Source organism: Canis aureus, chromosome 5, assembly GCF_053574225.1.
Source record: "Canis aureus isolate CA01 chromosome 5, VMU_Caureus_v.1.0, whole genome shotgun sequence".
In the NCBI taxonomy this organism is placed as follows: Eukaryota; Metazoa; Chordata; class Mammalia; order Carnivora; family Canidae; genus Canis; species Canis aureus.
Window position 1 is genome coordinate 20,203,243 of NC_135615.1, and position 21,843 is coordinate 20,225,085.

Below are 21,843 nucleotides of genomic sequence, written 5' to 3' on the forward strand. Positions count from 1 at the left end.
CATTTGAACAAGTGATGTATTTTGGTGTGCCTCGAACAAAGGGGAAGGAGGAATGTGTCCTTTTCCTGTAAATGTCACATTGTTGTAGGGATGCCGCCTGCTATTTGTATTCTCATTAGAGTGGTAGCAGCAGAGAAAGTCACAGTTTCTAGAGAAATGCAGGTAACAACCAAAAAGACTGGAGAACAGAGAAAAAATCACTGATGTTCCAGCAGTCTTATTTATTCATTTAAAAAGGATACTTGACGCACCTGTCATGGGTCCTCCCCAGCACTAGGCATGCAGGGAACGAGTCCTGGGGTTCCGGAGCTGCCAGTCTAGCCAGGGGAGGGAAACATCACAGAACCCAACAGTAGGAAGCTTATATGAAGAAAAAAGAAATAGGGTGATGTGCAAACATACAACAAGGGGACCCATTCCGGAAGCTTTGAAAAGGTTTCCCTGGGGAGATTATTATTAGGATTTGGAAAACAAGACTGAGCCATTGTAAATTCAGTATAGTTCACAAGCTTCCGCTTAGTCGTTTCAGACCATCAGAATTTGTGGTATTGCTGCCACTTCTGGTGCAGTTTCAGTATTTCTATCTAATTACTTGATAATTTGGCTGTATATAATATATCAGGCATGTATTTTTTGTTACCAGACACTCTCTGAGTGTCTTGTTGGCTCTGGTAATGCCAAATGAATGGTAACAGCATTCTATTAAGAATTGCTTCAGTGTGCGTTTATTTCCTGTTGCGTTGAAAGGGATTTTCATCATTTTCCTGTCGGGGCGGTGTTTAAAGTGAAATTAACGCTGTCCATCGTCCTCGCTGGTCCATGTCGTGAAACAGTTTCTAATATTTTCTATCATTCCTGTCTCTGTGTCTTAGCACTCTTTGAAGCGCTTGTTTGTTTGGAAAATTTTAGCCGAATTCGGTGAACTTTAAATGATGTTGAATCCACAAAGCCCAGGCATTTTCAGATGATTTTTAAGTACCACTGACTGTAAAGACGTAGATACAGCGCTGCCATAGAAGTAAGAGAAGATAAATTGTTGCCCCCGAGAGTCAGTAAAATAGTTTTTTTACAGTCCATTTCACTAAGTGTTTAGAATGTGTATTACCTGATTAATCAATGTGTCAAGAGCCATAACGACATCAATGCATTTTCACTTGAGCCTGGGGATGGCAGTAAGGGAGGAGCAGAATTATTGAAGGCTGTATTTACCATGGAGTAGTACGTTAGCTGCTGAGATGGTGAACGTAGCTGTTGGCTACCATTTGGTAAAGAGATCAGTGTTGTAGGAAGACAGAAAGTGGTATCTAAATTTTGTCTTTGTGAATCTCTGTAGTTGCTTCTGACTGCCTAAATTCTGGCCCTTAAAAAAACTGTTCATCACTCTTGTGGGGAGTTGATTTAGGCAAAATGATAACCCAGAGCACAAATTGTAGGTGAAAAATGATAATTCACAAAAGTTTTAGAATAGTTGACTTTCTTTCTTTCTTTCTTTCTTTCTTTCTTTCTTTCTTTCTTTCTTTCTTCTTTCTTTCAGATTTATTTATTTTAGAGACAGAATGTGTGTGAGTGTGAGTGGGGCAAGAAGAGGGAGAGGAAGAGAGAGAATCTCAAGCACACTCTGTGCTGAGTGTGGAGCCCAGTGTGGGGCTTGATCTCATGACCCTGAGATCAGGGACCTGAGCTGAAACCAAGAGTTGGAGGCTTAACTGCCTGAGCCACTCAGGTGACTCTACAATAGTTGACCATTTCAAATGTAAGCTTTCTTCCAAAGTACTTTTTTTTTTTTAATATGCTGGCAGCTATACTTATGGAAAATATCCCAGAAAGGAAATTAAATTCAGTTTAAGACTTGTTCTAACTTTGGGCACCTGGATGGCTTAATCTAAGTGTCTGACTTCAGCTCAGGTCATGATTTCAGGATCTGGGGCTGTAGTCCCACATAAAGCTCTGCACTAGCAGGGGCAGAGGCAGGGGAGGGAGGGAGGTGGTCTGCTTGTCCCTCTCCTTCTGCCTCTGTCCCTACCCTCTGCTCGTGCACATGCTCTCTCTTTCTCAAATAAATAAAATCTTTTTAAAAAGAGACTTGTTCCTTTTTGTATGCATCTTTTTAATTCTAGGATCTTGCTCATTCAGCTCTAGCTAATTGGATAGTTTATATACATGATTTTTTTTCCCGTACCAATTTTAGCACATATGGATTAAAGTACCTCCTACATGTTTTCTATTGTATTAGGGATCATCAGACATTGGGTTCCCCGAAAAGTAGACTCTGGGATGGAGATGTGTGTGGAGGGAGTTTATTAGGAAGGGCTCTCAGGAACCACGTGGGTGAGGGAGTGAGGGAAGCAGAATTGAGCTGTGGGAGGACTTGGACCCTAATGCAGTTGCCATGAAGGCCTTGGCCATACGCTGGCTCCTCTGGATTGATAAAGGGAAGGGCATTGGGGATCCCTGGGTGGCTCAGCAGTTTAGCACCTGCCTTTGGCCCAGGGCGCGATCCTGGAGACCCAGGATTGAGTCCCACGTTGGGCTCCCGGCATGGAGCCTGCTTCTCCCTCCTCCTGTGTCTCTGCCTCTCTCTCTCTCTATGTCTATCATAAATGAATAAATCTTAAAAAAAATAAAAATTAAAAAATTAAAATCCTTATAAAAAAATAAAGGGAAGGGCATTGACCAGTCCTGGGAAGCATCTGCCTTGTAGGGCAAGTGACCTGGCAGGAGGCAGCACCTTCCCCTGAGTGTAGTTCCTGGGGGAGGATCCAGGTGGGCCCTCAGCAGACAACAGTCCCAGCAGCTGGAGGGATGAATGCTGCCCTCCCAAAGGAGGAATTGTGTGGCATTCTATAGCATCCTCTACCTGTGTGAGCACTAATTTCCTAGGCCTTGAATAGACAAGCACTTAAATTGATTCTGAGAGGTATTCATCAAAGTATACGTACGTGCTCTCAGGATGACCCTCAGAGAGTTCTGGGGATGATCAACAGTGACGTCAACATTCCTATGACTTCACCATCACAGAAAAGTATGCTCTCTCTTTTACAAAGCATTTCAGAGTTTTCAGTGTTTGACATAATAATTTAAAAAATTATAGCTATCATTTTACAACTTCATTCCCCTCTGTTTAGAAAACATATGTGTCTAAGCGTTGCCATGTGAGAATGCTACTACAAAATAAAATTCTGAAGATGTAAATGCAAATAAAAAAATTGCGAAGTGCACTTAGAACGTAGGTGACTGCATGGGCTCAGATTCAGGAGAGCTGGGTGGAAGGATAAGAAGTAAGGGCATCTTGCAAAGATGTGCTGTGGAAGGGTCATGAGAAGGCTGGAGGACAGTGGCCTCTGATGACCTCTCATGTGTTTTCATGGTCATATTTTCAGCAAGAACGAGAAAGGGATAAGCTCCATGCTTGGGGCCGATGATACTGTTCCCCAAAGGTAGGGAAATACGAACTGCTCTATTCTGTTATTTCTAACTTCTTTCAAGAACAGTGATCTTCAATAGGAAAATCTCACAGTAAAGAAGAATGGAAACCCAGGTGACAGGTGAAGAGCTGGTCAGATGTCACCTTGTTGCTTTAACTAATTCCTTTCTCCAGATGCAGACAGATTATCTGCCAGGAACTAAGTGTCCTTTACATGGAATTGGATTCCCACCCTGGTAATAGCTCAGGAATCACAGAGAAGAAGAGAGGTGATAGAAAATGAAAAATGGAACAAGTGCTATTTTAATATTTGGAGGGGGGATAAAGATGTGTTGGAAACTGTGAATTTTAGAGCTTGACTTACATTATGGGGAGCATTGAGAAGGGAAGATGGTAACAAAGGGAGGCCACATTGTTGATTAGGAACAAGACATATGCACTTAACCTCGTTTCTTGTTGGGGAGGGATGGAGGTGGCATAGGCACAGAAAGCCAGGCCCCGTAGGCAGAAGCCCTGGCCTCACTCTGCCACTGTTACCTGAATGACTGTGGTCATGTCACATGATCCTTCAGAACCTCTAATTCTTCCCTTTGGAAATCAGGTGCCCGTATAGCTCAACTCCAGGCTGATATTTGAGGAAACACAACTCAACGTGGAAAAAAAAAAATTACATTCTTATTTTCCTATCTCTTGAAATACATGAAAAGGGATTCAATATAGAATCTCCAACTCTCTCCTCAGCTTTTTCTCTCCTTCCCCCTCCAGAGACTCAGATTGGACAAGTGTGGGAAGAATTCTTGGTTACATCTAAACCACATGGATTTTTCCCCCTCTTCCCAATGATTCTTCCCCCCCACTTACTCACTGAGACCTCTCTTCTTTATTATTTTTGACTGACAGCTGATTTCTCCAAGTCTTTCCCTTCCTAAGCCTTTCAGGTTCTATCTTCCTCTATTAATTCTCTGTCAACTCTCTGAAGAGAATTATTCTGAAATATGAAGAGCCTGGCACCAGCCTGGTTGAGACAGCTCTCCTTAGGAGATAGATGAGGTGGGAACACTTGGAGGACAGGGACGGCCACTGTGGGCTTCCCTTGGCATCCTAGAGGTGGGAGAGAGAGTGTGACCAATTTCATTCTTTCAGAGAGTTTTCATTGTATGCCAGGTGTGTGCTCAGTGCTGGAGAGAGAGCAGGGAGCGTAGCATGGCAGACCAAAGCTCTACTCTCTTGGAGTTTACTGTGATACGTAGCGCGAAGGAAATAGTGCTGAGGATGGGTGAGGGTCTGCTTTAGACAGGATGTAGGAAAAGTCCCTTAGAGGGGCTGACATTTGAGTTAAGACCTGAATGATGAGAAAAAATTTTCAAGGCAGAGGGAGCAGTGGGTATACATACACCCTGGGCTTGGCATGTTTGAGAAGCAGAGAGAATGGAATATAGAGAGTGGGGATGGGAAGCTGAGTGGGGAGCAGGGGCAGGGAAGGAGGAGAGGTCTGATCAGTCAGATAATGTAGGATGTAAGCCTTGGTGATGATTTTGAGTTTTGTTCTAATGATAGGTGAAATCATGGAGGGGATTTGTGTAAGAGAAAGACAGAATATGTGATTTAAGTTTTTAAAAGATTCTTCTGGTAGTGGCATAGAGAATGGATGGCAGTGGAGCAAAAATGGGAGCAGAAAGACCAGGTAGGAGGCCACGACTGCAGTCAGAGGAGAGATGAGATGCCTTGGGCTGGAGAAAACTAGAATAGAGATGAAGAAAAGTAGATGGAGTTGAGGCTGACTTGCCAAAGGACTGGATGTAGGAGATAAGAGAAGGGGAGAAGTCAAGGATGATAAAAGTTTTGGTTTGAGTAGTTCATTGCCATCCACTGAGATGGTAAAGTCTGGAAGAGGGAGAGGAAGTCAAGGGTTATGTTTTGGATACGCTACATTTGACAAGACTATTAGACATCCAAGAGGAACTGTCAGCTAGGCACTTGGACCGTATAAATGAGTCTGGAGCTCAGGGGGGAGGTCAGAGCTACACATAATAAATTTGGGTGTCACCGCCAGGGAGACAGGCAAAGCCGGGAAATAGGGTGAGATCACTTAGCGTTAGAAATAGAGAAGATGATGCCAGACGATACAGGGGCAAGTTTTAGGGCGTTCTAAGATTGAGAGGTTTGAAAGAGGAGTAGAAGCAAGCAGAGGGACCTAGGAGAGTCTGCCACCATGGCTCCAGTAAGAGGAGAATTTTCAGGGAAGGGAGTGACCAACTGGATCAGATGTTGCTGAAAAGTTGAGTAACATAAGATGCAGCATCCATTGAATTTGGAGCATGTTGGGATGTTGAGGAGCTTTTGAGGCCAGCAAAAAAAAATGGCCTCAAAAGCCATTTTGAATGGCCTGATGCATGAAAAAATTGTTGAGGGGGAGGCAGTGATTTAGATAGTGCTTTAGAGATTGTTTTGAAGGGAGGCAGAGAAAGGAGGAGGATTGTGGAATCAGAGAAGAGCACCTTTGGATACTTGCAAGAATGACCCAAGAAGAGAGGGACACTGCTTGTAGAGAAGAAAGAGGAGATGAGAGGGTCAGTGATGATCTTCAGAAGCTGGTGAGAGCTGGGGATCCAGAACACATTGGGGGTTGGGGGCTTTTGATGGGAGCAGAGACATTCTTCTTTTGTAAGTCACAGGAAGCAAAGAAGATGGTCTCCCTTAGGGACTGATTTGTGTCTTCACCAAAATTCACACACTGAAGCCCTAACCCCCAGCATACCTATATTTAGAGATAGGGTTTTTAGAGAGGCAGGTAAGGTTCAATGAGGTAGTAAGGGTGGTGCTCCAATCCAGTAGGATTGGTGTCCCTATAAAAAGAGGAAGGGACACCAGAGAACGAACTTTCCACGTTGCACGCACAGAGAGAAGGCTGAGGACACCATGGGAAGGTGACCGTCTGCATGCCAGAAAGGGAGGTCTCCTCAGAAACCAACCCTAATGGCACTTAGATCTTGGGCTTTTAGCTTCTGGAACTGTGAGGAAAACAAATGCCTGTGGGTTAAACCCCCCCAGTATGTGGTAATTTGTGATGGCAGCCTGAGCAGACTAGAGGCCCAGGAGCTGAGAGGTTTCAAACGTAGCAGAAGGCGTATGAATGTGTGGGCTTTGGGCTTCTGTTTGTTCAGTAGACTCTGAGGTAAGGCCATCAGCGGAAGTGAGTGTAGAGGTAGGGGATGGGGGAGGTTAGAGCAGAGAAGAAAAGAAATGAAGTAATGATTCTGAGAGAGATTGAAATTTATTCGGGACACGGGAGGATTGCCAGGTGTCATTGAATGCCCATTTGAAGTTTGTAGAGCCAAATATAAATATGTGCAGTCATTCAGCAGAATTGAGTGCTTTCCCTCCAGCAGGATTTGGCTGGGGGTAGGCACCCCCCATGGCAGAGAGTTGGATATTTTCAGAGCTCTGAATTTTCCAGGTAGGGCAACGGGGAGACAGAGGCAAGGGAATTCAGAATGCTTTGGGGGGCATGAATTGGGAAGGGAAATAAATGAAGGCAGGTGTGTGTGTATTGGAGGAAGTCGATACCATTAAAGAATTATTGCAGGGAAAGGACTAGCATAAGTGAGCTGGACGCATAGAACATATAAATTAGCAGGGATAAATTATATTTGATATATGCGATTGGTGATAGAAGTACTCACTTTACAGGATTATTCCAAATATCAAGTGGAAATACTTGGTAAAATTTAAGTTGAGGCATAAGCCCAGTAAACTAAAATAATGCAGTAGATATATCTTGATTTCCTTAGGGCATTCCACTGTAACTCACACTAGGAGCAAAATCATCATATGTAAATGGTAGCACATAAAGTAGATTTATGAACAGCAGAATAATTGCATCAAAAATTACTGGTTCTGTTTAGAAAATTTTAGCTCTATGGCCAACCCCGTGGCAAAATGGTCAGTACTTCCATTTCGAACAACCCTGTGAGTGAGAAGTTTTGGAATGGGACATTGGACAAGTAAGGCTTCTGGTGTTTTCCAGATGCCAGCAAAGACTAGATGGAAAAGATGTCAAAGCACCATGATGTTTATTTCCTGAATATCAAGCAAAAAGTTGCAGAAACTCTGAAGAAATTATATGCAGTCTGTACTTTTTGTGTTCTGAATTGCTCCCACAGAATCAGAATGTGATAAGACTTGTAAATCCCAAATTACATTCAATTGTGTCTAATAAAGAGATTTTAAAAGTTGAGAAAATATATGTTATTACTGGGAAGGAAATACAAGAGTTGAGAAGAAAAAAGATAATAAGCAGTTGAATTAGATGGAATCATTCATCGCCTAAGGAAAAGCCCACAGCTGTAATAAAAGTAATCATTCTGAATATTGTATTTCTGAATTTAAAAAAACGCATTCAATGAATAGGATAGAACAGATTCCATTTTTGAAAAAACTGAAAAAAGAGGTGTGTTAGATAACAAAATGCTAGCACTGTGTGTGCCTTTATCTCAACTTTTCCTCTATTCTCTTAGTTAATGTGCACTTACATTGATTACAAGACCAATTCCTGTAGTTCTTGGACACAAAGTACCGAAAAGGCCTGTGTATCAGGGACATGCAGTTTCAGCCGTGATGCAGCTGTGGACAGATACCCTGGGCTCACATTAGGGGTTTCATAGCAACCGGGTCTCCACTCAGGGTCATCCCTGTGAGTGGCCTTGTCAGGCCTACTGCTTGACACTTGATGTAGGAATGGGCTCCCATGGTATGGCTTTGAGCCCCTCCTTGTCCAACATTCGTCCAACATTTGGGGCTGTTTCAGAGTCTGAATCCATACTTTTGAGCCTTTGATTGGATTACTAATTTCTCTGAGCCCCACTCAAGAGGGGCTGGGGCTGGCTTGGCCAGGGTAGGTAGGGTTGGTGGGATGGTGTGGGTCTCTGGTGGGAGGCCAGAGCTTGGGGTAGGGTGAGGGCAGGTGTTGTCCAGGGCAACGGGAGCCTGATGTCATATTGATGTGAGGGTAGTCAGGTGATTGCTGGTCACGGCCCAGAGAGATCCCCAAGGTAAAAACTGGGGAGAGACAGATTTATCCAATGGGAGTAGGCGGAGAAGTTGAGAGCTGGGTGGAGATAGGCGGGGACTTCAGAGGCCAGAGGAGGAGGGGCTCAGAGTGATTGTAGTACTGAGCCTTGACCAGAGGGGGGCTCTCTTTACAAATGGGGCTGTTCAGGAGGGCAGAAAAACAGCCTTAAAAGGATTTTTTTAAATGCAAATATGTTCACTGTGAAGTGCAATACATTAAAAACTTATTAGAATGCATTACTGTGTATGATCCCACTCATAGAGATGAGTTGTTTAGATGAGTAGGAAATGTGACTAGGAATTAGTTAAAGACCAAGAAGAGACATCCTCCAGAGGGAAGGCACTCCAAAGGAGAACCTGAGCCATCCAGGAAAAGTGATTCTGTCCCAAAACAGCACGTGGGTTTGCAAAGTTCCAGTGTGAGATTTTTAGCAAAGTGAAAAGGAAACATCCAAGCCAAAACAAACAAACAAACAAACAAACAAACAAACAAACAAAGAAAAACAAAAAAACAACCAGACACAGGAGCTCTGATTGAACTAGAGTCAGATTTTAAGTGAAATAATAGTAGGACATTTGATCAGACAGGAAATTGTGAATGGCAGATAGGAGATTAATAGACTTTATTGTAATCGGGAGTTGAGCTGTGTTGAGTAGGATTATTGCTCTGGATTTGCATGAAATGAGACGTGATTGTGCTGCTCAGAAACCAACACTACATTCTAATAATTGTGTTTCATCTTTTCAAGGATTATTATGTTGTGCCGTTTCCTTGTTGAATTTCATCTGTAATTATATCGCTCCATTTTGAGATGGATAAGTCTCTTAGGATACTCTGCTAACACTTCCTAATTACGGTTTACCTAAGCTTAGTCAATTCGTTTAGCCAATTCTCTTATGCTTTCATTTAGTATTAATAAGAACATTTGGACAACATCATTTTAAATACAGTAAAATCTCATGTAAAAAAAACAGTGGGTTCTTCTGGGTAATTAAATCTTAATAATTAGCTGGGGCTTAATCAGAATACCCTTTTGGTTTTAATGCTTCCTGGGTTTTTTTCTAGAATTTTCTCTGACTATTCAGTCTGAATGACTCCAGAATCTTTTTTTTTCTTCCACTGACTGAGTTACATTCTTGCAGTACTACCTCGGGTTCAGTTAGCATTTATCCATTCATCCACTTGTTCAGATTTATGAAAGGGGGCTGCTAAGAGATGAGGAAGATACAAGCATATCAAAGGCAGGTATAGAAATGTGTAACAGTGAAGCAAAGGCAAATTCTAGAAGTTGTTTTTTGACAAATTCTAGTTTATTGTTTTTGCATCACTGTTTTACAAAACATGGGTCATAGGAAAAAATCCTGATTGAGAGGGAGCTTCTGGTTATACTTCCCGTTAAGCTGAATGAAGTAGTCTCAGAATTTTGAAAATCATCGTTATTCTGTGACAGAGCCTTTGCCTCATTGCACATTTATAAAATTGCCAAGTAAGATGAAATGTTCCACTGGCTACTTTTATTTTATTATGACATATCATTTTATTTCATACTTAAGGTGCCTCCAAATGTTTAGACATGATTTCTGAAAGATTTTTTGCACTGATTTTCATTCTGGTAACACTAACCTTAATTCCACAAGTAAACCCAAATCGCCTTTATGGGATATATCACCATTCACTGCTTATGAATGTTAAGCCAGTGAATCAGGATTTTGCTCACTGCTCAGATGTGTTCAGTGCCTAGCTTTTGGAATGTTTATGTTTTAGTAGCATATAATTTCCCTGGAGCTTCCACATTGATTATGCAGCTTCTCCACATTGGCACCTGGTCTTGGCAGCCGTTTGCATTGCTTTGACTTTTCCTTGCTCTGATGATCAGAAACTATTGTACCACCCTATTTAACTTTGTTCATTTTGTTTTTTTAAAGAGGATTGCATAAAATCATCTTCCTAGTGTTTGACCCTATTGCTTCCCCGAAAATGAGTATGAGATACGATTATATAAAAATGAGCGATGGACTTCTAAGTTTATAAGGTTATAAGACAGTTTTCACTCTTTGATGACTAAGGTTGTTTTAAAACTATAATTATGGCTCAAATATTTACGTGGTTTTGAAATCTTAGTGTTATCTGGGGTGCCCTGGGGGGCTGATTTGGTTGAGCATTAGACTCTTGATTTTGGCTTGGGTCATGATCTCAGGTTCGTGGGATCGAGCTCCGTGTTGTGCTCTGTCCTGGGCTTGGAGTGTGCTTAAGATTCTCTCTCTCTCTCTGCCCTTCTCTTTAAACTTCCCCCATCTCTGCTTGCACTTGAGCACTCTCTTCCTCCCTCTCTCTTTCTCTCTCAAAAAAAAAAAAAAATCTTAAATGTTATCCACTGTCTATATGGCTACCTCAAACCACTATAGGCTCAGCATAGAAAATAGATAAAAGTTATTTTCTCATTTAAATTCTTATCTCAGAATTCACTTCTCTGAGTTTTATTGAGGAAAATTTTAGTTGACAGAGAAATTTCTTTATTTTGGGGGGGTTGGGATGAAGAGGTTTGATAGGGATTACGTAGCTAATATGGATACTTAAACATGGATTTTAACTGACATTTTAGAGACATTTCCAACTCATGTCCATTGGCCTTTTCTGAGAAAAGGCCATATCCTTCAATTACCATCCAGTTTGCTGGAATAATCCCCACCGGAGGATGGTGTTTGACGGGCTGTTGGTGCTGAGTGGAGGCATTAGTGACAGCAGAGGTTAGTTGTGTGTTCTCTGTAGCAGAGCTCCTGGAAGGATGAGCTCTGCATCTTGACTCAGGAAAGCAATGATGTTAAATGTTCTCAGGACTATAAATCTCTTATATTATTTTTGTTGAGCTTTTCATCTGGAAATTTGAAAACAGCAACAAACTCTTGACAGGGTCACTTAGCTCATTTTACTGTGGAAATTTTTCTAATTTTTCACATTGTTTTTCCCATAAAGGCTTTTGGCTTAAGGCAGTCCTGCATATCTTGCAAGTCTTCCTCTAAGCTATTATGAGAAACTGTCAGGGTAGGTGACCAATGATCAAGTTAACCAATGATCAAGTTTCTTTGAAGACTTTGTTTCTCCAAGTGTGATGCTCAGTCCAATAGGATTGGCATCACCTGGAAGCTTGTTGGAGCTGCAGACCTACGAGGCCTGATCCCAGATCTCCTGACCCAGAATCAGCATCTTCATAAATCTCACAGGTGTTTCAGAGGCACACTGTAGTTTGAGAAGCGTTGCTTCAAGAGATACCCCTATAGTGACAGCTTCCTTGAGGACTCCTCCTGAGTCCTGCTTAAGTGAGCTCTCTTTTTCAGCCAGTGTGCTGAGCGCATTCATGCATTATCTCCTACAGACTGCATCAAATTCATGCATTATCTCCTGCAGACTGCATCAGGTCTGTCAAAGAGGTAGCATTATCCCCATTTTGCACCCAAGGCTGAAAGCACGGAGGAGTTAAATAACTTTCTTGGAGCTAAGAATCTAGTGTGCAGCAGATCTGAAATATGGTTGGTTTGCCACCACTGCGTATCTCCTTGATCGGGGTAATCTGTTTATTCAATTTGGAAAAAGTCTTTGGCCCTCTCATTCAGAGTTCTGGAAGATAATTTTATGAAAAAAAAGAGACTTTTATTAAAAAGGTAAAAGCATGCCTCTCATACAGATATAAAAATGAACACTTTTGAAATATTTTGTTTAACTCATCCATAAAGAAACCGGTAAGCTGTTAACATCCAGTTCAAAGTAACAAACACATTTATAGATCAGGAATATTGAGATGAATGTGCAAATCGAGGCAAACCTAATTTTCCTACCGTGGGGAAGAGTTGTCTCTCCACTGGACATAATTCATTTGTACGCCTATCGACAAGAATTATTTTGCATTGCTGTCAGCTAGCTACGATTTATAGAATCACAAAATAGCTCTGTTAAAGAAAAAATTATTCATGTTCCTTGTTAAAATGGGAAGGCAGACTTTATTCAGTTCAGTTATGGGGACCACTGCAGTGGGGTGTTTAAGTAGGTGAGAGATATTGGGCTCTACTCTGAGGACAACAACAAAGAAATGGAGGAGTTTATTGCCAACCAAGGAACACCTGGGGACAGGGGTTAGTGGATGGAACTAGGAACTAGTAGATGTCTCCTGGTTACTAGGAGGAGGCATCAGGGTAAGGGGCATCCTGGTAGGATTCTCACTGGAGGCAGGCCAGGGTGGTCAGATACCACCTGGGGGATGGTGAGGGATGAGGAATTTGGTCAGATACTCAGGATGATCGCATGTGGAAGATGAGGGTTTCTGGCTAACCTGACCAGAGCAGAATTCTTCGCTAAAATGGAACTGTTAAGGAGATGCCCAAGGATGAGGTCTAGTTGAAAAAGTTCAGAGGGGCATGACTAGAGTTTGGTCAAGGAGAGGGTCTTCATCAGCCCCCATAGATTCAGAATCAGGTCACCTCCAGGTGGGTGTTGCCATAGACGGTGAATAGCTCTCCACTGAAGGACAGATTGTCCCCCCCTATTAGTGGAGGTAGATAGCATAGTGGTTAAGAACCCAGAACCATAGCGAACCCACTCCAGTTCTAACTAGCAGAGTTGATTTTAGGTGTATCCTTGAATCTTACCAGGCTCTGTTTTCCTCATCTGTTAAATGGACACAGGGCCTACCCTGTCTATTCATTGCAAGGAATAAATGAGATGATACATGTATTACGTGTTAAAAACAGCGCCTGGCACCTAATGACCATGCAGTAGATTCTGCTCCTAGGATCTTTATGCTTAGCCAGGAGGGCAGATCAGAATGTCTGCATCAAGGAATACGGATATTAGCATTACAAGTATACTCAGGCTATCCAATAATTTCAAATTCAAAACACATTCAAGAAAAGTCAAAAGAATTTTGGCTGTATTGAGCAAGAAAATATTGTTGGAGACGGGTTTAAAAATGCTTAGAAACACTGCACCATGGATGAATTCCACCCCGACCTTACACATTTGAGTTTATCTCAAGTCCCAAGGGTCTCACACATGAGGACAGTGAAATGAGACACAGATACTCCAGTGCCGGTCACTTCTCTTCCATTTGTTCCCAATGTGCTTCTCTTTTATCTCATCTCAATTTTGTCACTACTATTGCTCATCTGGATTTGAAGTTTTAATTAATCTTCATATCTCAGACTTGTCCTTTTGGTAAATTACTTCAACCTTTGAAGAACTCAGTGCTTCCTTTCTGTCCCAAAGGACTCATATCTGAGCCTGGTCCACCTGTTCCCCTTGGGGCAAGCTGTGGAATGGACGGGCTGAAATGTAGCAGAAGTGGGAGTCTATTAGGTTCATTACTGTGGGTCTTTCCATCAACATTATAGCGATGGGCAGGGATACTGTTAATGGTCTAGGGGAAATTTTGTGCTTCAGTGAATAAGTTTGCCTTGTTCAGATCATACACCTCTGAGTTATCTGATTCTGATCCTCTGGGAGCAGTTTTACAACTCTGTAAGTTGTAGTTAACTCAGCAATGCAAAATCATTCTTGTCTATAAATATGCAAATTACGTCCTACCTGGTAGAGGTCCAATTGACTTTCCCGCCCCTCTCTACCTGTTTCGCCCCTATTTGCACATTCATCTCAATATTCCTGATCTATAAATGTGCCTGTACTGTGGCTTCTCCTTTGAACTGATTTTCTCATTATGAATAGACTTAAAATCTTTAACACGTGTTCATTTGATATCTGTATGAGATTTATGACTTTACATTTTTGAAAACTGTCTTTCAAGAGGGGTAGGGAGCCAGAATACATTACGGTTTCTGATTTAGGAGTGTAGAGAGCTACCTAATTAATCTTTGTCAAGGGTAACATAAGACAGGCAAGTGTTAAGGTGAAAAGTAGAGATTGTTAGCAGAAATTTCTGCAATTTCATTCGGCTGCACTGTTCGTGTATAAAAGAGTGAAGTTCTGTGGTGGTCGTTCTAAAAGCACTTTCTGGTATTTTGAATTAAATGACATCCACCAAAATACAGATTCATGGTTCCTTAAAATGCATATGGTTATAGAAAATAACCAGCATTCATTCTGGAAAGTCAGCATGGTTAGTGTGTCCTTACCTCCTTGCCAGACTCTCTGCTCTAATGTCGCAGGGACACTGTCTCAGTCACTGTCCTATCTCCAGTAGCCACCATCCTCAGTGGCACATGCTTTGGGCTCCATTGATTGATGACGAACGACTAAACAAACAGGCAGGCCAGGGTCTGCCCTTCATCTCTGTAGGCACCAAGGCATGGTTTTGTCATTGCCTGGGCATGTTTGATATCTCAAGGGCAGACCTGGGTTAAGTAAACTCAGAGAATAATCAAACTCTCCAGTGAGCTGGGTACTTGCCTTTGTTCCTCAGGGAAACTGTATGGTGAGGGAGAGAGGGCACATTATAATTAAAATTTTGCTTGCTGACTGACTTCAGAGTCAGAGCACAGGTGGTCACTATCATCTCTTACACCTCTCTTCAGGGGGGTTTCTGCTGGTGGTTGGGAGGGCCTCTTGGATCATCGGCTCCTCTTCCCAGGAGTGGGGAAGGAGCAAAAGGAGTAATTGGAAGAATTCTTATTCTTTGGGCTTTCCATTATTAGGCTGCACTCTCCATCTGTTAAAACACTGTTTCCTCAGAGAGAGTAAAAAAAAAAATTTTTTTTTTCAGGGCAGCCAGGGTGGCTCAGTGGTTCAGCACTGCCTTCAGCCCAGGGCGTAATCCTGGAGACTCAGGATGGAGTCCCATGTCAAGCTGCCTGCGTGGAGACTGCTTCTCCCTCTGCCTGTGTCTCTGCCTCTCTCTCTCTCTCATAAATAAATAAAATCTTTAAAAAAAAAAAGAAAACAATTTTTTTTCAGAGAGAGTAAAATTGATGAGGCTTTAAAAGCTGCTCATTTAGATTCACACTCTAGTTTTGCCCCCTTATAGTCACTGTAAATAGAATTTGGATGTTCTTGAAAGTCCTTAGCTACAGGCAGATTTTTCTTTGGGATGTTTTACTTCTCCAGGGGACCACTTGCATGATGGCATTCATTACAAATCATGCTCAGAAGGTGATGTAAACTCTACATTTAAAGGTCCTTGTGGATGCCCACTACGTACTGGTGACATTATCTCATAGGGATTGAATCACTTGGCATATTTTTTAAGAGATGATATTCTTTGCATCATCAGAGGCTTAATTTTTATCCTTTTGCAGGAGCTGTGTAGTCCTTATGCTTTTTGCTTTTCTGTGAAATTTTGCCAGGTAGTTTTGTAAAGTGATCACTTTCAACTCCAGACTGACTTAAAAAGACAGCATTTTAAAAGCATACCAGCCACACGGATAATGATAGCAGAAGTGCTTGTTTTTGTGTATGTTTTCCCCAAAATCTTATTATAAAGATGTTTTTCCCCCCTCACACAGCCAAGTGATGAAAATGTGCCTGAAGGGTTGCTTGCCAGAACCAAACAAATAAATTCTATAATTAAATAATAAAAGCAGTCAGAATCCATAATACAACATTTGGGAGGAATGGAGAAAGAGGAATTTGTACCACTTAGCAGTTAGCAAACTGTCAGCAAAAGATGAGACTGGAGTTTAGGAGCTGGGTCCTAGGTGGCTCTGTATGTCCATCCAGGGAGTGGGGAGCATGTCCCGAGGGTGATGGGGGTCACAGAAGGACCTTGCACAGGGAAATGGCGTCATCAAATGTGCACATGCACCAACCCCCTCAGGGGCAGTGAGGATGGAGCAGAAGGGACTGAGGTTGATTGAGATGTTTGGAGAAAACAGGCAGGCTGAGAAGATAAGAGATCTGGAGTGAGTCCCAGGGAATGCTGTCGCTGAACACCAGCCAGTTACATAAAAGTAAAGGGCAGAATGAGAAGAACCCTGGGGAACAGGGGTAGAAGGACGAGGAGAGAGGACGGTGATGGGGACCAGGCGCAGAGTCGGGGCTCTGCAGTTCAGCTACTGGGAGGTCGAGGAGGAGGACTAAAATACCCCTTGGCTTAGGTGATGCTTCCCAAGGACAGTTTAGTGGATTTGTAGGAAAAGTGACAGCAGCCCCGTGCAACTTGAAGGAGAGACAGGCAATAGGTCAAGGAGAAGAGCAGAATGATTTTTGTTTGGTTTTGACCTTAGGGTGGGCAGTGGGCGGGAAAGGGTGAAGATTCAGTAGGGAGCAGAAGGAAGGGATGGGCCCAAATCTCCGAGGAGACAGGGAGGGATGGGATGTGTATTCTCCTTCTGTTGAGCAGAGACTTTTTTTTTTTCTCTGAGATGGAAGGTAAGGATGATAGATCCCTAACAATCGGTTCACTCCTGGTGGCGGTGTTTTTCTCTGAGCTAGGACACACGACTAGGTGAGAAGTTTGGAGGGCAGTTGCTGGTGAATGGGTTGGTAGCCACTGAGGAAAATGGGAGGGGGAGGCTCGCTGGTGACATGTAATGGAATCATCAAGGTGGACCAACGACCTCCCAGATTGGACACCATGAATTTATCAAGGCACCAACCACCTACCTGTGTGATCCCTCAGGGCTCAGGTATAGCATTGTGTCATGCCAGGGGCTGTCACTGCAGCTTTGCAAGGTCGAAGTGACAGAGTGCAAACTTAGCCAGGAATTGAGAGCGCTGTGAACATGCCACGAATGTCACAAACGAGCAGGTGGGCAATCTTGCTCATCGACCCATGCATGAGCAGAGGCTGTGATCTTATCATGCAGGGATTAGAGAGGCATTGGCGAGGTAGTTAGAGCCCCCTCTGCTCCCTGGTCTGGGAGGTTTCACGTGCTAACTTGGTCCAAGGTCTAGTGCATCTCCAGGAAGGCAGCCTCTGTCTCTTCTGTGACTCATCCTGGGGGCACTCTCAACTGGGGAGCTTGGTGGACCATATGTTGTGTGATCTTTTTCTTTATCTGATTTTGGTAAGAAGTATGTATGTATGTATGTATGTGTGTGTATTTATTTATTTATTTAAAGATTTTTTTATTCATGAGAGACAGAGAGAGGCAGAGACATAGACAGAGGGAGAAGCAGGCTCCCCCATGAAGCCCAATGTGGGACTCTGGGATCACACCCTGAGCCAAAGGCAGATGTTCAAATGCTGAGCCACCCAGGCGTCCCAGTAAGAAGTATTTTAGAAGGGCCTTCCCCAGAAAATGGAAATTGAATTAAAAAAATAGTCTCAGAGTTGACTGAAACAGAAATGAGAATTTTGAACTTGGGAAGGTCTGGTCCCACAGTGTTTGGTGAGTAGAGCTTATCTGGGAGCCCTCCTGATTTCCTAGAGCCAGCTGCTCAGACCACCAACTTGAGTTGGTTTTAGAGGGGGGTCCCCCTCACCTGATATCCTGGACTTTTGCCTGACAGGGAGCTCCCGGCAGCAGGCTGTGATGTAATATAATACCCATTTCAAGTTCACCCCTGTATTACAATTCCAAGTTCTCCCTGACACCCAATCCTTTCATTTTTTAAAAATTTTTATTTATGATAGTCACACACACAGAGAGAGAGAGAGAGAGAGAGAGAGAGGCAGAGACATAGGCAGAGGGAGAAGCAGGCTCCATGCACCGGGAGCCTGACTTGGGATTCGATCCCGGGTCTCCAGGATCACACCCTGGGCCAAAGGTAGGCGCTAAACCGCTGTGCCACCCAGGGATCCCTACCCAGTCCTTTCAGATGGGCCTTTCTAACCTGATCCCTGAGAATCTTTTCTGGGTTACCCATCAGCCCACATTTGCCTTGTGGCAATCTCTTGTTCCACCAGGTTACCTCTGACTCTGAGTCTTTAGAATTCCTTCTTGCACCTTGATCACTTCTGACTTTCTCTCTTTTAACCTGTCTGAGAGATGTCCCCAAATCAGAGGTTAGGGAGGACTCCAGTGTCTTCATTGGCAATGGATGCCAGCTTCTCTGAGAGGATCTGTCCACAGGTCATGTCTTCTCTCAAATCAGAGCTGACAGGGTTTCTTCTTTTCCTCTTCCAAGAGCAAGTAATTCCTTCGTGGTCCTCGGAAAGAGCTCAGATGCAAGCAACATCTAATTCTCACTCACACAGCACAGAGGTCTGGCGAGCTAACCAGGCCATCCTGCCTTCTCCCCAAGGGCCTCAGCCTCTCCATGTTTCCTGGGATTCCTGTTGTCTTTTAGGGTCTCAGGTATTCAGGCATTTTAAAACATGGCAGTTACATTATTCATATGTATTTCTGCCTCTGTGAATGACAGACATAGTTGCTAACAGCATGAATGGAGAGACTTCTTTAGAGGGCAGTGAAAGGGTCTGTATTGATCAGATGCCTAACGTAGGCAAATGTCTGAAGTTTATGGATCCTGCATGTGAGTATCTTAGTATTTTCCTAGGCAGGTTTTAAGGACATTAGATGAAAGGAATAAAACTCTGAAGACTGAATGAAAGGAGACAGGAGAGAAACAGGAAGCAAAGAGAAGTCAAGGGGCTTCCCTTACCCTTTCACAGTGACACAGCTTCTGGGGGGGGGGCAAGTTTCTGCCCCCCCCCCCACGTTAATAACCATGAATCGTTTGAGGAAGGAATACTATGATGTGTTATGAGAGTAAAAACCTGACTTGGATTTAGTGGCTTCTGAGTGTCAGGCATTTATGTGCACATCCTGCATATCCCCTTGTCTTAGTCTGTTCTGGCTGCTGTAACAGGAAACAACCGTCAGTGCATTTCCCTGCTCTGGCAGCTGGAAGTCCAAGATCATGGCACCTTCAGATCTGGCGAGGACCCACTTGATCAGAGGTGGAAGTCCAAGATCATGGCACCTTCAGATCTGGAGAGGACCCACTTGATCAGAGGTGGCCTTCTCTCGCTGTAACCTCACAAGACAGAAGGGGATGGAGACTCTCAGGCTGATTTTATAAGGGCACTAATTGCATTCACAAGTGCCCCCCCTCCATCATGTCTTCAGGACCTCCCAAGGGTCCCACTTCTTTTTTTTTTTTTTTAAGATTTTATTTATTATATATTATTTTATTTATTTATTTATTTATTTGACAGTAAGAGAGAACACAAGCAAGGGGTGTGGCAGGCAGAGGGAGAGGGAGAAGCAGGCCCCCTGCTGAGCAGGTTGCCTGATGCAGGGCTCCATCCCAGGACCCTGAGATCAAGACCTGAGCCAAAGGCAGAGCCCAAATGACTGAGCCACCCAGGTGCTCCAGGGTCCCACCTCATAATACCATCACCTTGGAGGTCGGAATTTCAACATACGAATTCTGGGAGGCATAGACATTCAACCTATAACATCCCTATAGCTACTGTATTGAATAAAGATTCTTTATAAAGAGGAAACCCTAAAGGCTGGTCCTACTGGTACCTCAGACCCTGTTTCTCCCCATGACTTCATGCTCTCATCTTCACTTTACACCACATGCACTCTCATTTGCTTTCCATGGATCTTATGTTGATTTTCGTTGGGCAAAACTGTTCTGACTTTTTATTAACAAAAGATACTCTCCAATTTAAGGAAAGTTGTAGGACACTAAATCCTATTGGTGCCTGCTTGTCACAGTTGCACAATTCAGAATTGCAAAGCCATCATAATTCAAAGCACTGTTGGCTTGGTAATTCACTTCATTAACGGTGCTGCCTGAATAAAATACACAGCAGATTAGAAATAAACAAATCCTTGGAAGGTACGATAATGTATTCAGAAAGCACAGAAGGTCAGGCCTGAAGACAGAGGAAAGAGAAGGAGGAAGGACGTGGTGGGGAGGGAGGAGAAAAATCCCATCAGGATAAAGAGGGATTTTGTGAGCCTGTATGTTCTCTGTGGACAGTGTTTTTAGAAGGCGTTTCTGAGAACTCTCGGAGAATTAATTACAAAGCTGCCTTTGTCTCTACCTCCTACCTCTTGCTCCCTCACTTCCTGTATCCAATCTTAAGAAATCCTGTGAGTCTCACCTCCAGAACAGATCTCAAGACTGTCAGCTTCTGATCCCTGCTTTGCTGTGGGGCTTTGCTGTGGGGTCAGGCCTGTGCCGAGTGCTGGCCGGGCTCCGTGGGCAGGTACGGGTTAGGGCTTTCCAGCACTTTCTTTCCCCTGCCACGCCCGTTTTGGAAGCAGGTTGTTGGAATGAAGGTGCCATGAGACCGAAGACCTGCTGGGTCCTTAAATTGCAGGGAGCGCAGCTGCCCAGGAAAGCCACCCAGCTGTGCGGTGGGCACTTTGGAGCAGAGCAGGGAAGCACCTGCCCCTGCCGGTTGGGGGTTGTCACATCGTGTTCCGTTGTATCCTTACTAGGAAAACAGACTGCCTTCCTCCCTCTCCTAACCTGCCCACCTTTTCGGCAGCCCTGCCTCCCCTCATCTCATTTCTCAGCAAAGCGAGCTCTTCAAATGTACGTCCAGGCCACAGGACTCCCCTGCTTCCCCTTGTTGTTAGGGTAGACTGTCACCCTGAGCAGGCCTGTGTGCTCTGGCCCCTCCTTGCTACTCCACACATCCTTGCTACTCCACACATCTTTTCCCCTTTCTGCCATGAGCCCCACCTGCCTTCTTTCAGTTCCTCAGACACTGTGGGCTGCCCTGCCTCCCATTCTGGGGCCTTGGCACATGCTTTTCCCTCTGCCTGGAACCTTCCCCCCACATCCCAAAGTTCACCTACCTCACTTACCTTATCCTTGCAGTCTCTGACCTGAACAACACTGTCTCCGTCGCCCCCCCCCCAGGAGGCAGAGGTCTCTCCAGTACACACCACTGTGGTACTGTGGTACCCCCTGCTGTTTTAATGATCCCAATCACAGTCATAGTTCTGCATTCATTGGTATGGTTCTTTGATGAATATGTTGCTCCCTGACCAGACTGCGTGCTCCACCAGGGGAGGGACCATGTCTGTTTTATCTACCGAAGCATCCTGTGCTGGCCCCCAGCCTACACGAGGTTCTCAGTAAATACCTTCAGGATGATTAAATAAATGCATTTAAGGCCAAGTCAGAATTGTATGCATGTTTTTGAAGTCTAAGGAAAGTGAGAGTGGATTTTTTTTTTTTTTTTTGAGGATTTATGGTGTCCACCATGGTACCAAGTGCTTTACATTGTTTTCTATGTTGTGTATGTATCAGGACAGTAACTGTAGGAGGTCAGACTAGAAATGTGGAAGCTGATGTCTGGAATGATTAAAAAGCACACGTGTGTCTTCGAGGCTCGTGAGGCCACCCGACTCCGTGATCCATTTCCTTAACATTCTTCTTGATTCCGTTTCTTTCCAACTCCAATTTTCTAAGTTCATGAAAAAACAGCAACAAGCTCTTATAGCTATTACCATAATCAAGGGCCAGATTTACTTTGCTTTCTTTTTGGAGA

The 21,843-nt window shown here is 43.6% G+C and overlaps 1 protein-coding gene across 1 annotated transcript in view; it reads left to right on the forward strand.

Moving 5' to 3' along the window:
* Positions 1 to 21,843, forward strand: part of ST8SIA6 (ST8 alpha-N-acetyl-neuraminide alpha-2,8-sialyltransferase 6) — a 140,377-nt gene that overhangs the window by 41,534 nt on the left and 77,000 nt on the right. The window lies entirely within an intron of this gene.